The sequence below is a fragment of the Saccopteryx leptura genome, chromosome 3, assembly GCF_036850995.1.
Source record: "Saccopteryx leptura isolate mSacLep1 chromosome 3, mSacLep1_pri_phased_curated, whole genome shotgun sequence".
NCBI classification, from domain to species: Eukaryota; Metazoa; Chordata; class Mammalia; order Chiroptera; family Emballonuridae; genus Saccopteryx; species Saccopteryx leptura.
Window position 1 is genome coordinate 207437558 of NC_089505.1, and position 16376 is coordinate 207453933.

Below are 16376 nucleotides of genomic sequence, written 5' to 3' on the forward strand. Positions count from 1 at the left end.
ATTTTGGTTTTTCATAGTGAAATTTGAGACAGGATATTTGTACAACTAATTCAGATGAGATGAGAAATTACTTTGGGAGAAGCTGATGAAGAGAATTTTTCTGCAACACAACATAGTTGTACAAGCTTGCATATCTTACAATATTTTAAATAAATTCAATAAAAGCATTGTGGTGGTGTACAGCCACAATGTCACTATGCTTATAACTGTAAAGAGAGTCAGAAATGAAACTGAAACACACGTTACATTAACATAAAAAAATAGGCTCACTGTTTTGAATCAGATTGCACTGCTATCAGAGACAAGAACTGAACTATATAAAACTTATAAAGTCTTAAGTCAAAAAATCCTAATATCAAAAGTTATCATACAATTAAAACATATTTTCTTCCAAATAGTGGAGACTTAGAGTATCTGAGGAATCCATTTATTTGTGCTCTCCACATAGAATAATAACCAATTAAAGAATGACAGTTCATATTAGATATTGTTAATGATTCAACATTGAAACAGTCGTGAGACACTCCATTCCCTTTCCAAGCTCTTCTAGAACAGTTAATTACAGCTCATGGTTAAATTTAAGGCAAGCTATTGTTAAATAACTTCTGTTTTTATGATTTTTATTCTGTGTAACTGGGATTTTCTCAATGTTATACCTTCAAAACAAGACACCGAATCAATTGGCTAACATGAGATTCAAACTGTTATCCATAACTTCTGACTTTAAGTTAATGCATTTGCCTGACTGGTGGTGGTACAATAGATGGAGAGCTGACCCAGGAGGCTGAGGACCCTAGTTCGTGACCCTGAGGTTGCTAGCTTGAGCATGAGGTCATCAACATGATCCTGGGGTTGCTGGATTGAGACAAAAAGTCACTGGCTTGAGCTCAACATTGCTGACTTGAAGACCAAGGTCTATGGCTTGAGCCCAAAGGTTGCTGGCTTGAGCAAGGGGTCACTGGCAGGGCTTGAGTTTCCACACCCCCTGTCAAGGTGCATATGAGAAGCAATCAATAAACAACTAAAGTAAAGCAACTACAAGTTGATGCTTCTCACCTCGCTCCTCCCACCACCTCTCTCCCTTCCTGTCTCTCTCTAAAAAATGAAAATTAAAAAAAAAAAGTTAATGCACTCATCAAAACAGCCCCATTTTTGACTGATTGATTTAATAATAAATAAATGGTATGAATTTAAAGTTAAAAGAACTTAAACTGATAAAATATTAGGGATTCTGACCAAAAACTTAAATTTGATAAAAAGTAAATTTTTAAAATTTATTAATTTTGGAGTGACGTCACGGAAATGGCGCTGTGAGCAGCGCGTCCAACAGATCTCCCCAAAATCTCAACAAATTTATCAACTAGAAACAGAAAAATTTATCCTCGGAGCATCCCAGAGTTCCACACACACACTGAAAGCAGAGGGACTGTTGCCCAGGAGGGAATACGCCTGGGGTGAGTCAACCCACACGTGCAGCTGCCCGCGCCGCGTCCCGGGGAGTGCCGGCAACCACCAGCGTGCTCTGAGAAGCCCCGCGGGCGTGCGCGCGCGCGCCCCAATCCACGTCCCAGCGCCCCGAGCCACATCCCAGGGAGTGCCGGCAACCACCGGCGTGCTCTGTGCTCTGAGAAGCCGTGCGCGCCCTGATCCACGTCCCAGGGAGTGCCGGCAACCACCGGCGTGCTCTGTGCTCTGAGAAGCCGCGCGCGCGCCCCGATCCACGTCCCAGGGAGTGCCAGCAACCACCAGCGTGCTCTGAGAAGTCGCGCGCCGGAGCCCCAAGCCGCGTCCCGGGGAGTGCCGACAACCACCGGCGTGCTCTGAGAAGCCGCGCGCCCGTGCCCCGAGCCGCGTCCTGGGGAGTGCCGGCAACCACCGGCGTGATCTGAGAAGCCGCGCGCCCGCGCCCAGAGCCGCGTCCCGGGGAGTGCCAGCAACCACCGGCGTGCTCTGAGAAGCCACGCGCCCGCGCGCCCCAAGCCGCATCCAGGGGAGTGCCGGCCACCACTGGCGTGCTCTGAGAAGCGGCGCGCTCGCACCCCGAGCCACGTCCCGGGGAGTGCCGGCAACCACCGGCTTGCTCTGAGAAGCCGCGCGCCTGCTCCCCAAGCCGTGTCCTGGGGAGTGCCGGCCACCACTGGCGTGTTCTGAGAAGCTGTGCGCGCGCGCGCCCCGTGACGCAGTCCAGGAGGGGCGCCAAACCTGTCTTTACTAGTCAGGAGATTCTCTCCGTGGACGGGGCACCTCACCCAGCCATTCGAGCTAACAATCAAGCGTTGGGGGAGGGGCGCGCAGGCAGCCTGAAATACTCTCTGGAGCACAGCTGCGGATCCAATCACTGAAATTAGCTTAACCCACAAAATCTACGCACCCACGGGGCTCTAATTGATAAGATCTCTCCCAGTTCAGCGATCCAAGACAAGAGGCATAATATTTTTCAGTGCCTTTCGCTAAAGGGGCGGGGGCAACTTCTGATTGACAGAGCCTCCATATTCAGGGATATACCTAACAAGAGGGACTTGGCAGATATTAAGATCTATATAGCAAGCAGCGAATAGTGCATCTTCTTTCCAGCCAAAACAGGCTACAAAGTGTGGAAAGCCTGGGTTGAGTGGTCCAACTGAATGGTAGGTGCTTAACAGTCAGCTTGACAACAATTGACTCCCAGCCCCACCTGATTACGCTGGAGGCTCTGACTGCCAGAGCCTTACCCAGAGCCTTGTGCTGAGTGAGGATAGAGTGGGGATTTCTCAGCTCTTTGAGCCTCTTACTCCCCAGACAGAAGCAGTGGCAGCCTCATAGCTGGATCACCAGGCTGCTAATTCAGGAAGGGGAGACTAGGGGAGAGACTCCAAGAAAGCAAACTCTCTCATTGTTGGACTCTACAAACGCCAACAAGCCTTGACTACCAGTGAGACTAAAGCCAATTATATGACATTGCCATAGAATCCCATCAACTGCAAATCCCTACCTAAGCGTGACACAGGGGCAGATTCTGGGGTACAGAGTCACCGACCAGGAAGAGGGAGAGAAAAGAAAAAGGAAGAAGTTAACCTCTCAAAATCAAGAGAAATCCACAGACTATATAACTTGTTCCACTAATTCTTTGTTGTTGTTGTTTCTCTCTTCTTTCTTATTGTCTTTATTTGTATTTCCTCCACCTCGGTCCTTTTATTCTCTGCCCATCTTATGCTACCCTTTTCTTGAATACACTACCCATGAGTGTTACATTTTATTTCTTTTCTTCATCCTTACTCTCCCTTAGGGTTACACTCCAAAACCCTTAACTCTCACTCTCTCCCCTTTTGTTTTCTTTTTGTTTTTTTTTCCCTTTCCTTTTTTTCTTCCTTTGTTTCTCTCTTTTTCTTATTTTTTCCTTTCTATTCGTTCCTTCTTTTCTCCTTTTACTTTTCCTCTCATTTAATCCTCAATTACGAACAAATTATTTAATTTGGGACTCAAGTTTTTTTTGTTTTTGTTGTTTGTTCTTTTTTTTTTTTTTCTTTTCTTTTCTGCTTTTGTTCTTGGTTTTCCTTTATTTGTTTGTTTTTGTGGCATTTTGGGTACTTTTTACATTGCTTTTTAACTCACTAGCATTCCTCCCAACCCAAAGTCTCCATTGTATTTAGTCTTCACTCCACTTAATACAACAGATTTTTAATTATTTTTTTTTATTTTTTTCCTCTTTAAATATTATTTTTTCTCTCCTTTTTTCTGTTTCCCTCTTATCCCTCTCATTATATCTCTTAGTCGACCATCACTTACAAGCAAATCATTTTATGCTTGTCTAAGATATCCTCCTTTTTAATTTTTATTTTTATTTATTTATTTATTTATTTGCATTTAGTAGGTCCCTACTCCCTTTTTTGCCCCTTGAACTCTTCACCCCAAAACAGGCCCTCCGTTATAGGCAGTTTTTGTTCCATTTAGCATAATATAATTCACAGGTCATCACGATATTTACCTAAAGAGGTGAGAGGAGGGAAGGAGAAGAAAGAAAAAACGGGGAAATAATAAATCATTACTTTTTTTGTGTGTGGAGTGTTTTTTTTTTGTTTGTTTGTTTTTTCGTTTTCTTTTTTTTTTTTATTCCCTTTTTATTCTTTATTAATTTTAATTAAGAATATCAACAAGACCACCTTCACATGCCAATAAGAAAAAGGAAATCGAATATTATGGATACAAAAGATAGAGAGGTAACACAAATAGATGTGGAAAAATCTATGGAGAAAAGATTTAGCATACTGGAAGCCTTGGAGCCAAATGACAGAGAATTTAAAATAGAAATCTTAAAAATACTCAGAGATATACAAGAAAACACAGAAAGGCAATTTAGGGAAATCAGAAAACAACTCAACGATCACAAAGAATATATTACCAAGGAAATTGAAACTATAAAAACAAATCAAACAGAAATGAAAAACTCAATTCACGAACTGAAAAACGAGATAACAAGCTTAGCTAATAGAACAGCCCAGATAGAAGATAGGATTAGTGAAATAGAAGACAAGCAACTTGAGGCACAACAGAGAGAAGAAGAAAGAGACTCAAAAATAATAAAAAACGAGAAAGCCCTACAGGAATTGTCTGACTCCATCAGAAAGAATAACATAAGAATAATAGGTATATCAGAGGGAGAAGAGAAAGAAAATGGAATGGAGAATATACTCAAACAAATAATAGACGAGAACTTCCCAAGCCTGTGGAAAGAACTAAAGCCTCAAATTCAAGAAGCAAACAGAACACCGAGTTTTCTTAACCCCAACAAACCCACTCCAAGGCACATCATAATGAAGATGACACAAACCAATGACAAAGAAAAAATTCTCAAGGCAGCCAGGGAAAAGAAGAATACAACATATAAAGGAAGATCTATTAGATTATCATCAGACTTCTCAGCAGAAACTCTACAAGCTAGAAGAGAGTGGACCGCAATATTCAAAGCCCTGAAAGAGAGAAACTTTCAGCCAAGAATACTATACCCATCAAAGCTATCCTTCAAGTACGAAGGAGATATAAAAATATTCACAAATACAGAAAAGATGAGAGAATTTATCATCAGAAAGCCCCCACTCCAGGAAATACTAAAGGGGGTTTTCCAACCAGATTCAAAGAACAAAAGAAAACAGAACCCCAAGTAACAGCTCCACCAAGAAAACAATAAAACCAAACTTAAACTGTGACAACAAAAGAAAAAAAAGGGGAGAAAGGATGAAGATTAACAGTAGCAAAGGACGATGAAGCGCAGAAATACTCATAAGAAAGGGTACTACAATGAATATGGTAGGTACCCTTTTCATTACTTAATGGTAACCACCCTTGAAAAAACCACCACAAAAACACTTGACTTAAAAAAGGTAGCAACAGAGGAAAGAAGTATGGAATACAAACAAACAAAAACAAATGATAGAAAAACAAAAGAGAAGAATCAAACAAGATACAAAACTAACAGAAAGCAATTTATAAAATGGCAATAGGGAACCCACAAGTGTCAATAATTACACTAAATGTAAATGGATTAAACTTACCAATAAAAAGACACAGAGTAGCAGAATGGATTAAAAAAGAAAATCCAACTGTATGCTGCCTACAAGAAACTCATCTAAGCAACAAGGATAAAAACAAATTCAAAGTGAAAGGCTAGAAAACAATACTCCAAGCAAACAACACCCAAAAAAAAGCAGGTGTAGCAATACTCATATCTGATAATGCTGACTACAAGACAGAAAAAGTACTCAGAGACAAAAATGGTCATTTCATAATGATTAAGGGGACACTGAATCAAGAAGACATAACAATCCTTAATATATATGCACCAAACCAAGGAGCACCAAAATATATAAGACAGCTACTTACTGACCTTAAAACAAAAACTGACAAAAATACAATCATACTTGGAGACCTCAATACACCGCTGACGGCTCTAGATCGGTCATCCAAACAGAGAATCAATAAAGATATAGTGGCCTTAAATGAAATACTACAACACCTGGATATGATAGACATCTACAGGACACTTCATCCCAAAGCGACAGAGTATACATTTTTCTCTAGTGTACATTGAACATTCTCAAGAATTGACCATATGTTGGGCCACAAAGACAATATCAGCAAATTTAGAAAAATTGAAATTGTACCAAGCATATTCTCTGATCATAAAGCCTTGAAACTAGAATTCAACTGTAAAAAAGAGGGGAAAAAACCCACAAAATTATGGAAACTAAACAACATACTTCTAAAAAATGAATGGGTCAAGGAAGAAATAAGCGCAGAGATCAAAAGATATATAGACAAATGAAAATGAAAATACGACATATCAGAATCTCTGGGATGCAGCAAAAGCAGTAATAAGAGGAAAGTTCATATCACTTCAGGCCTATATGAACAAACAAGAGAGAGCCGAAGTAAACCACTTAACTTCACACCTTAAGGAGCTAGAAAAAGAAGAACAAAGACAACCCAAAACCAGCCGAAGAAAGGAGATAATAAAAATCAGAGCAGAAATAAATGAAATAGAGAACAGAAAAACTATAGAAAAAATCAATAAAACAAGGAGCTGGTTCTTTGAAAAGATCAACAAAATTGACAAACCCTTGGCAAGACTCACCAAGGAAAAAAGACACAGGACTCAAATAAATAAAATCCAAAATGAAAGAGGAGAGATCACCACAGACATCATAGATATACAAAGAATTATTGTAGAATACTATGAAAAACTATATGCCACCAAATACAACAATCTAGAAGAAATGGATAAATTCCTAGAACAATACAACCTTCCTAAACTGAGTCATGAAGAAGCAGAAAACCTAAACAGACCAATCAGCAGGGAGGAAATAGAAAAAACTATTAAAAAACCTCCCCAAAAATAAAAGTCCAGGCCCAGACGGTTATACTAGTGAATTCTATCAAACATTCAAAGAAGACTTGGTTCCTATTCTACTCAAAGTCTTCCAAAAAATTGAAGAAGAAGCAATACTTCCAAACACATTTTATGAGGCCAACATAACCCTCATACCAAAACCAGGCAAGGATGGCACAAAGAAAGAAAACTACAGACCAATATCTCTAATGAATACAGATGCTAAAATACTAAACAAAATACTGGCAAATCGAATACAACAACATATTAAAAAAATAATACATCATGATCAAGTGGGATTCATCCCAGAATCTCAAGGATGGTTCAACATACGTAAAACGGTTAACGTAATACACCATATCAACAAAACAAAGAACAAAAACCACATGATCTTATCAATAGGCGCAGAAAAGGCTTTCGATAAAATACAACACAATTTTATGTTTAAGACTCTCAACAAAATGGGTATAGAAGGAAAATGTCTCAACATGATAAAGGCCATATATGATAAACCATCAGCCAACATCATATTAAATGGCGTAAAACTGAGGACTTTCCACCTTAAATCAGGAACAAGACAGGGTTGTCCACTCTCTCCACTCTTATTTAACGTGGTGCTAGAAGTGCTGGCCAGAGCAATCAGACAAGACAAAGAAATAAAAGGCATCCACATCGGAAAAGAAGAAGTAAAGGTATCACTTTTTGCTGATGATATGATCCTATACATCGAAAACCCAAAGGACTCCACAAAAAGATTACTCGAAACAATAAACCAATACAGTAAGGTCGCAGGATACAAAATTAATATACAAAAGTCCATAGCCTTTCTATATGCCAACAATGAAATATTAGAAAACGAACTCAAAAAAATAATCCCCTTCACGATTGCAACAAAAAAAATAAAATACCTAGGAATAAACATAACAAAGAATGTAAAGGACCTATATAACGAAAACTACAAGGCATTGATAAGAGAAATAGAAAAAGACACAATGAGATGGAAAAATATTCCTTGTTCTTGGATAGGAAGAATAAATATAATTAAAATGGCCATATTACCCAAAGTAATATATAAATTTAATGCAATTCCCATCAAAATTCCTATGACATTTTTTAAAGAAATGGAACAAAAGATCATAAGATTTATATGGAACTATAAAAAACCCCGAATAGCTAAAGCAATCCTAAGGAAAAAGAATGAAGCTGGGGGCATTACAATACCTGACTTTAAACTATATTATAGGGCCACAATAATCAAAACTGTATGGTATTGGCAGAAAAATAGACACTCAGACCAATGGAACAGAATAGAAAGCCCAGAAATAAAACCACATATATATGGTCAAATAATCTTTGATAAGGGGGCCAACAACACAAAATGGAGAAAAGAAAGCCTCTTCAACAAATGGTGTTGGGAAAACTGGAAAGCCACATGCAAAAGAATGAAACTCGACTACAGCCTGTCCCCGTGTACTAAAATTAATTCAAAATGGATCAAAGACCTAAATATAAGATCTGAAACAATAAAGTACATAGAAGAAGACATAGGTACTAAACTCATGGACCTGGGTTTTAAAGAACATTTTATGAACTTGACTCCAATGGCAAGAGAAGTGAAGGCAAAGATAAATGAATGGGACTACATCAGAATAAAAAGTTTTTGCTCAGCAAGAGAAACTGATATCAAAATAAACAGACAGCCAACTAAATGGGAACTGATATTTTCAAACGACAGCTCAGATAAGGGCCTAATATCCAAAATTTACAAAGAACTCATAAAACTCAACAACAAACAAACAAACAATCCAATAAAAAAATGGGAAGAGGACATGAACAGACACTTCTCCCAGGAAGAAATACAAATGGCCAACAGATATATGAAAAGATGCTCAGCTTCATTAGTTATTAGAGAAATGCAAATCAAAACTACAATGAGATACCACCTCACCCCTGTTAGATTAGCTATTATCAACAAGACGGGCAATAGCAAATGTTGGAGAGGCTGTGGAGAAAAAGGAACCCTCATCCACTGTTGGTGGGAATGTAAAGTAGTACAACCATTATGGAGGAAAGTATGGTGGTTCCTCAAAAAACTGCAAATAGAACTACCTTATGACCCAGCAATCCCTCTACTGGGTATATACCCCAAAACCTCAGAAACATTGATACGTAAAGACACATGTAGCCCCATGTTCATTGCAGCACTGTTCACAGTGGCCAAGACATGGAAACAACCAAAAAGCCCTTCAATAGAAGACTGGATAAAGAAGATGTGGCACATATACACTATGGAATACTACTCAGCCATAAGAAATGATGACATCAGATCATTTACAGCAAAATGGTGGGATCTTGATAACATTATACGGAGTGAAATAAGTAAATCAGAAAAAAACAAGAACTACATGATTCCATACATTGGTGGAACATAAAAACGAGACTAAGAGACATGGACAAGAGAGTGGTGGTTACCAGGGGTGGGGGGAGGGAGGACGCAGGAGGGAGGGAGGGAGAGAGTTAGGGGGAGGGGGAGGGGCACAGAGAAAACTAGACAGAGGATGACGGAGGACAATCTGACTCTGGGTGAGGGGTATGCAACATAATTTAATGACAAAATAACCTAGACATGTTTTCTTTGAATATATGTACCCTGAATTATTAATGTCATCCCATTAACATCAATAAAAATTTATTTTAAAAAAATTTATTAATTTTAATTTATTGTGTTTACATAGATTCTAGTGTCGCCCCAAATACATCCCCACTCCTCCATATTCCCCTCAATATCTCCCTTGCCCCCCTCCCCAAATTGCCCTCCCCCATTCCCTTCAGGTTTATCCCATCCTATCATCCCCTTTCCCTCTGTCCTCTTTCCCTCTGTTTCCTTTGATCTCTCCTCTGTCTCAATTCCGTTCCTCAGGCCACATTGTTCATTGGATTCCTCAAATGGTCATATAATATTTTTCTTTCTCTGCCTGGCTTATTTCACTAAACATAATAGTTTCCAGGTCCATCCATGATGTCGCAAAAGGTAAGATTTCCTTCTTTTTCATGGCCCCATAGTATTCCATTGTGTATATGTACCAGAGCTTTTTAATCCACTCGTCCTCTGATGGACACTTGGGCTCTCTTTGCAAATCTTGACTATTGTAAAAAATGCTGCCATAAACATGGGGGTGCATTTCTCCTTTTGAATCAGTGATATGGTATTCTTGGGATATATTCCTAAAAGTGGAATGGCTGGGTCAAAAGGCAGTTTCATTTCTAATTTTTTGAAAATCTCTATACTGGTTTCCAAACTGACTGCACCAGTCTGCATTCTTACCAGCAGTGCAGGAGGGTTCCCTTTTCTCCACATCCTCACCAGCATTTATTATGTGTTGTTTTGTTAATGAGCACCATTCTGACTGGTGTGAGGTGATATCTCCTTGTGGTTTTAATTTGCATTTCTCTAATCATTAGTGATGTTGAACATTTTTTCATATGCCTATTGGCCATCTGTATATCCTCTTTGGAGAAGTGTCTTTTCATTTATTTTGTTCATTTTTTGATTGGATTGTTTATCTTCCTGGTGTTGAGTTTTAGAAGTTCTTTATAAATGTTGGTTATTAACGCCTTATCAAATGTATTGTCGAATATGTTCTCCCATTGTGTGGTTTGTCTTTTTATTTTGTTCATATTGTCTTTAGCTGTGCAAAAACTTTTTAGTTTATTATAGTCCCATTTGTTCATCCTGTCTTTTATTTCACTTGCCTGTGGAGATAAATCAGCAAATATATTTGTGCGGGAGATGTCAGAGAGCTTACTGCCTATGTTTTCTTCTAAGATGCTTATGGTTTCACGACTTACATTTAAGTCTTTGATCTATTTTGAGTTTATTTTTGTGAGTGGTGTAAGTTGGTGGTCTAGTTTCATTTTTTTGCAGGTAGCTGTCCAATTTTCCCAACACCATTTGTTAAAGAGACTATCTTTACTCCATTGTATGCTCTTATCTCCTTTGTCAAATATCAATTGTCCATAAAGCTGTAGGTTTATTTCTGGGTTCTCTGTTCTGTTCCATTGATTTTTATGCCTGTTGTTATGCCAGTACCAAGCTGTTTTGAGTACAATGGCCTTGTAGTATAACTTGATATCAGGAAGTGTGATACCACCCACTTTATTTTTCTTTTTCAAGATTGCTGAGGCTATTTACGTTCTTTTTTAGTTACATATAAAATTTTGGAATATGTGTTCTATATCTTTGAAGTGTGTCATTGGTATTTTAATTGGTATTGCATTGAATTTATAAATTGCTTTGGGTAATATAGACATTTTAATGATGTTTATTCTTTCTATCCATGAACATGGTATATGCTTCCACTTGTTTGTATCTTCCTTGATTTCTTTTATCAATGTTTTATAATTTCCCAAGTACAAGTCTTTACCTCCTTGGTTAAATTTATTCCTAGGTACTTAATTTTTTTGTTGTTTCAATAGTGAAGGGGATTGTTTCCTTAATTTCTCTTTCTGACTGTTCACTGTTGGTGTATAAAAATGCCTCTGATTTCTTAGTATTAATTTTATATCCTGCCACCTTGCTGAATTCATTTAGCAGGTCCAGTAGTTTTTTGACTGAGACTTTAGGGTTTTCTATAGACAGTATCACATCATCTGCAAATAATGATAGTTTTACTTCTTCTTTTCCAATTTGGATGCCTTTTATTTCTTTTTCTTGTCTGATTGCTGTGGCTAGGACTTTCAGGACCATGTTAAATAAGAGTGGTGAAAGGGGGCACCCCTGCCTTGTTCCTGATCTTAAGGGGATTCCTTTCCTTTTTTGCACATTGAGAATGATGTTGGCTGTGGGTTTGTCATAAATGGCCTTTATCATGTTGAGGTATGTTTTCTGTATTCCCACTTTGCTGAGAGTTTTGATCATAAATGGGTGCTGGATTTTATCAAATGCTTTTTCTGCATCGATTGATATTATCATGTGGTTTTTCTCCTTCCTTTTCTTAATGTGATGAATCACATTGATTGATTTGCAAATATTGTACCAGCCTTGCCTCCCCAGAATAAATGCCACTTGATCATGATGTATGATTTTTTTCATGTATTGCTGCATCCTGTTTGTTAATATTTTGTTGAGTATTTTAGCGCCTAAATTCATCAGGGATATTGGCCTATAATTTTCTTTCTTTGTGTTTTCTTTGCCTGGTTTTGGAATCAGAATTATGCTCACCTCATAAAAGGAGCTTGGAAGTCTTCCCTCCTCTTGAATTTTTTGAACTAGTTTGAGAAGTTCATGATAGGAGTTATTTCTTCTTTGAATATTTGGTAGAATTAGCCCGTGAAGCCATCTGGCCCAAGGCTTTTGTTTGTTGGGAGATTTTGATAACTATTTTGATCTTATTTGTTGTAATCGGTCTGTTTCTGTTTTCTGAGTCTTCCAGATGGATTTTTGAAAGATTATATGTTTCAAGGAATTTGTCCATTTCACCTAGGTTGTCTAACTTTTTGGCATACAGTTCTTTATAGTATTTTCTTAAAATCCTTTGTATTTCTGTCGTGTCAGTTGTTATTTCTCCACTCTCATTTCTAATTTTATTTATTTGAGTCCTGTCTCTTTTTTTCTTGGTGAGTCTTGTTAAAGGTTCATTGATCTTGTTTATCTTTTCAAAAAAACAGCTCTTGGTTTCATTGATCTTCTGTATTGTTTTTTTAGCCTCTATATCATTTATTCCTGCTCTGATCTTTATTATTTCCTTCCTTCTACTTCCTCTGGGTTTTACTTGCTGTTCTTTTTCTAGTTCTTTTAGAAGCAGGATTAAGTTGTTTATTTGAGCTTTTTCTAGCTTCTTAAGGTATGCCTGTAATGCTACAAACTTCTCTCTTAGTACTGTTTTTGCTGTTTTCCATAAATTTTGAGTATGCTCTTTATCATTTTTTCCTAGGAATTCTTTTGTTTCTTCTTTGATCTCATTGTTAACCCATTTGTTATTTAATAACATACTATTTAGTTCCCAAATGTTTGAGTATTTTTCAGTTTTTCTGTTGTAGTTGATTTCTAGTTTCATGCCATTTGATCAGAGAAGATGCTTGATATGAATGATTTCAATCTTCTTAAATTTGTTGAGACCCCTTTTGTGTCCTAACATGTGGTCTATCCTAGAGAATGTACCATGAGCGTTTGAAATAAATGTATATTCTGCTGCTTTAGCATGAAAGGTTCTGAAGATATCTATTAAATCCAGTTGATCTAGTGTATCCTTTAAGGCTGCTTTCCTTTGTTAATTTTCTTTCTTGAGGAGCTATATAGTGATGTTAGTGGGGTATTAAAATCCCTACTATTATAGTATTGCTGTTGATTTTGCACTTTATGTCCATCAAAGTCTGCTTTATATATTTAGATGTTCCTATATTAGGTGCATAGATATTTATAATGGTTATATTTTTCTGTTGGATTGCTCCCTTTGTCATTATATAGTGACCTTCTTTATCCCTTAGTATAGCCTTTGTTTTAAAGTCTGTTTTGTCAGATATATGTATTGCTACCCCAGCTCTTTTTCATTCCCATTTGCATGAAATATTTTTTTCCAACCTTTTACTTTCATTCTATGTGTATCTTTTGTTTTGAGGTGTGTCTTTTATAGACAGCATAAGTATGGGTCCTGTTTTCTTATTCACGCAGCTATTCTATGTCTTTTGATTCAATCATTACATTTAAGGTTATTATTGATATGTAGTTGTTTATTGCCATTTTATTCTTTAAATCTACATTCCTCTTTTACTATATTTCCCCCCTTTGTTCTGTTTACAACAGGTCCCTTAACATTTCTTGCAGCACTGGTTTTGTTGTAATAAATTCCTTAAGTTTTTTTTTTTGTCTGGGAAGCTTTTCATGTCTCCTTCAATTTTAAATGATAACGTTGCTGGATAAAGAAGCCTTGGTTGTAGGCTCTTGTTCTCCATTGCATTACTTTGTATATTTCTTGCCATTCCCTTCTGGCCTCAAGTGTTTCTGTTGAGAAGTCAGATGTCATCCTTATGGGGGTGACCTCATTTGTAGGTAATTGACTTTTTTTCCCTTGCAGCTTTTAGAATTTTCTATTTATCTCTTAGCTTTAGTATTTTAATTATGATGTCTCTTGGTGTAGGTTTATTTGGGTTTCTCTTTAATGGAATTCTCTGTGTTTTTTTAACTTGTGTGACTTTTTCCTGCATCAATTTAGGGAAGTTTTCAGCGATGATTTCTTCAATCAGGTTCTCTATCTCTTGTTCTTTCTCTTCTTCTTCAGGAACCCCGATGATGCAGATGTTGTTTCTCTTTATGTTGTCACAGAGCTTGTTTAGAGTTTCTTCAGATTTTTTGATCCTCTTTTCCTTTTGCTGCTCTGCTTCCATGCTTTAGTTTAGCTTGTCTTCTAACTCACTGATTTGATCCTCTGCTTCATTCAGCCTGCTTTTAATTTCTTCTAGTGTAGTCTTCATTTCTAATATTGTATTTGTCATTTCTGACTGGTTCTTCTTTATTATTTCAATTTCCTTTTTGATGCTTGTTATCTCTTTATTTAGGTGCTCATTGTGTCCATCCATTGTTGTTCTAAGATCTTTGAGCATTCTAATAATCATTATTTTAAATTATGCCTCCAATAGTTTGGTTATTTTCATCGCACTCAACTCTTTTTGGGGGGATTTCTCTTATTGATTCATTTGGATTGCATTTCTCTGTCTTCCCATTTTGTCTGTGTATGCACTTCTTGTTTGGCTGTGTTGTTTGTGAAGCTAGCTAAGTCTAGGGTTGGTATTGTCTGTCTCCAACTTTCTGTTGTGTTATTTCTAGGCCTTCTTTGGTTGGCATCAGCTGTTGTTTGTAATCTGCTGTGGACTACTTATCTGCTATCACTGTTCTTTTTTGCTGTTTGTGTTGGCATTTTCCATGTCTTAGCTGGGTCAGGTGTGAGGAGCCCTTCTTTAAACTTTCACTCTAAGAAGGGTTGTTAGGTCCTGATCTGGTGCTTTCTATATCTGGCCACTGAATGTGCCTGCCTTGGACCTCCCTGTCCAGGGGCTGGTGCAGATCAGTGGGGGTCACTGCCTATAACTGGCTCTTATCAACCTTTTAGAAGCTACAGGTGATCCAGATCTTGTGGCTGCCTCTGCTGGGCCCAGGTGCCATTGTAAATATCAGCTGCACTCCTAGGCTTGCTTTTATCTAGTCTTGGCCTGGGGGAAGTTCCTTTAAAAGTTCAAGCTCCCCTGATAATCCGCTTTCTGTTGCCTCTTATTGCTGGCTACTTGTTGGGCTCAGTACTGTAATTCAGTGATTAGGTATGGTATTAAATGTGGCCTGCTCCTTAGCCTCAGGTGTCATTCTATCCAGACATTTTATTTATTTATTTATTTTCCTTCTTTGTCAGCACTCAGTAGGGTGTAGTCACAGGGGTCCAGTGGGTGTGGCCCCTGTGCTTCTGTTGCATGGTCTGTCCACTGGGCCACCACTGCTGTGGCTGCCTGGGCATTTGGGCTCAGGTACCTCAGGCACCAGCCCGCCTCCATGGCCGCTGCTGCCTGCACTGCCCCAAGCAGGCTTACGTGCACCTGTGTGCACCCATTTGGACCGCTTCCAAAGCCGCCCCAGCCTCTGCTATCACTGAGGGCCCGCCTACGCTGCCAGCAAGTTTACACAGGGGCTTGGGCCTCTGCAGTGTCTGTCGTGGCTTCTGCCCCCACAAGTGGCCCCGTGCACGCCCGCTGGGACTGCTTCTGGGGCTGCCTCAGCCTCTGCTGCTGCCAAGGGCAGTCCGCATTGCCAGAGGTTTTGTGCGTTGGCTCAGACCTCCTCAGCAGCTGCCGCGGCTCCCACCTCTGCGGCCAGACCCCTGCACGCCCCAATAAAGAATAATTGTTGCAAACAAAAATTATATTAAAATTGTGAAATAAACCTTAGCTATAAAATCTTTAGGGTTCTATAACCCTGACTATATTATATTGGAGTACTTTATATATAAATAATTGTCATTTAAATATTTTTATTGGTTGATTTTTAGAGAGAAAGGAAAGGAGACAGAGTCAGAGAGAGAAAGAAAGAGAGAAATATCAATTTGTTGTTCTATTTATCTATGCATTCATTGGTTGATTCCTGTATGGACCCTAACCGGGGATTGAACCCAAAACCTTGGAAGGTTGGGACAACACTCAACCAACTGAGTTATCCAGTCAGGGCCAATAATTGTCACTTAATAATAGGTTGATCTGAAGAATTCTAAAACTGCATCAAAAATTACATTTATTAGGACACTTTTATATTTGTTATCTTGTGTCATCTTCAGAATGATCTTATGGTATGGAAAATAGCCTTCTCAGTGGGCATTGTGCCACAGGACCAAGGATTTGTGCTAAGTTACTTCAGAGCCAATGGAAAAAAATCAGTAGATTGGGGAGGCAAGACAGGGACAAATGGAGAGTGGACAGTGGTTACTGAGTCAGTGAGCTCCCTGACTTTTGTACAGAATCATTCTTGAGAGCTGCAATG